This window comes from Triticum dicoccoides, unplaced genomic scaffold (assembly GCF_002162155.2).
Source record: "Triticum dicoccoides isolate Atlit2015 ecotype Zavitan unplaced genomic scaffold, WEW_v2.0 scaffold144645, whole genome shotgun sequence".
NCBI lineage: Eukaryota > Viridiplantae > Streptophyta > Magnoliopsida > Poales > Poaceae > Triticum > Triticum dicoccoides.
Window position 1 is genome coordinate 1 of NW_021202784.1, and position 2,110 is coordinate 2,110.

A 2,110-nucleotide genomic window follows, 5' to 3' on the forward strand; every position below is an offset into this window, starting at 1 on the left:
GACTCCTGGCTCAGGCGATCCCTGAGGACTGCAAGCTTCATGATCCCCTAGATGTTGCCCTGCATCACCTTTAGGGGCCCCTCCCAGCATATCCGTTGTTCTTCTCTGGCGGACAAACGATCAGTTCGCTGTTGCGGCGATGCTGCGAGATTCTGATGGTGGTGACAGCGGCCAGGAGGCAACACCTCTCGGTATACCAGCCAACAACAAGATTTTAGCTTGGTTCAAGAACCAACAAATCTCTCCCCTCACCCAAAGGGGAGGAAACAACATTTCACAAGACGGTAACTAAAAACAACAAACAACATACAAGAAAACCAAGCCAAAAAGAAACCAACCAAATATAGAGTTTACGCATAGCCAACAGGCCATCCATGACACACGAGTATATAGTGTTGATAGACAAAGACATCGACACACAAGACAACAAGTTCCATTTGCAGGGTGGTCGCGAGCCCGGAGTGCCAAAGCAAGAATCGTCATGTGATTCCACGCTTCCCCCTCCAAAAGCCCAGCAACTGCTGAATGCTGACTACATCTTGAGAGATACATCCCCCGCATCATGCCAGATCACACGGGGCTATGCTCTTTTGGCTTCAATTACTGCTACTTAGGACCCAAGGCTGCAATCTGCTGCTCCAACTACATCAAAAGAAGAATAGATTATTATGATAGGTCTACGAAGTACAGTGCTGCTTAAGTGGGTACATGGCAAAGGTTAAGTTGAGCTGGGAAACAAGGAGATACAACTGCTTTTTTTGAGCTAATGTATACATCTAACGAAACATTGTGACAAAATTAAGGCAGAAACATTCAACGACCAAATGGGACTTTCGAAAACCTCGAACTAAGTGCTCCAGAAACCAAAAAACATATTGCTATAAAAATTTCAACAGTAACAAAAATAAGATCAAGGCCATTATTGTTTTTTATCTTAAGCAATATATGACCAGTCTATGTATTTACGATACTTGTGAGAAGTTGGAAGTCAAAAGCCAACATAGACGCATAAGATGCTACCTGCATAATGGCCTGTAGCCTGCCGCGCACATCATAGAACTCGTTCCTAAGAAGATTCAATGCCGTGAGACACCTGAAATAATGCAAACACACCACACTGTCACGTTCTGAAGGGGTTAAGCAAACTGAATTGAAATGCTTCGGAAATTGTAACCCGTTGTTTGAGAAAGAACTCTAGCCATCTCAAAACTTAGTTGTGGTATAAACAGAAGTCTAGAGTAACAAGTTACATGAGAATTATCAAAGAGGCATATATTGAGATAAAGAAGTGAGTTATATCAATCACCTTATTGGAGATGAAGTGAACAAGCAGGTTAATTCTTATGAACCTTAGATTAATATGAGCCAAAAATAGTGTCATAAAAGACAAAATAAGCTTGCAGGTTTCACAGAGGGGATTTGATAATCACATAGAGTAGAGAATAATTACTATGCAACATATATAGTAAGGTATCAAGAACTGACCCTTCTTTGTTTTTTGCCTTGTAGAACTGCAACATATATAGTAAGGTATCACATAGAGTAGAGAAAAAAAGATGATAATTGCTATGAAAAGGATTTTGGGTCTCTCTGCCTGTGCCTCAGGGTCAGTCCGTTACTACTCCCTCTGGTCCATAGTAACTGTCATAGTTTTGAACTAAGGTTGATCTAACCTTAGTTTTAAACTCTACCACTTATTTTGGATTAAAGAGAGTATTATAAAAGTAATAACTAGAATAACTAGACTTGGCTATGGACATGGAGAGCTCCTATTCTGCGTGTTATGCGTGGAACAAGAGGCAAACGTGTGCCTCTACGCTGGTGAGCTAGCTGCCCGTCACCTGGTTTTGACGATCCTTTGTAAATTTTGCTCAGGTAGTACGAAATGCTCGACCGCCGGTAACTGATAAGTGGTGCACGAACTTTTTTTTAGTTGGCCATGCTCAGTATTGCAATGTTTTCTAATTTTTTAGAAGATAATATTATTTTCACAATTGTCATATATGAATGTCAAACAGTTTATGAAATTGTCACAAATTTCAAAAATGTTGAGGATTTCTAAAATATAGTCATAAATGTAAAAACTATTTGCAAGAATTAATTATTTTCA

General features: G+C 40.0%; 1 long non-coding RNA gene across 1 annotated transcript; it reads right to left on the minus strand.

The window, feature by feature from the left end:
* Positions 1–289: 289 nt before the first annotated feature.
* On the minus strand, positions 290–1,514 carry LOC119343874. The gene is made up of 3 exons (XR_005166310.1): positions 1,486–1,514; positions 1,021–1,093; positions 290–642 (listed from the first exon to the last, which is right to left on the minus strand). It is a non-coding gene; the product is annotated as an uncharacterized LOC119343874 (long non-coding RNA).
* Between the last annotated feature and the right edge of the window lie 596 nt (positions 1,515–2,110).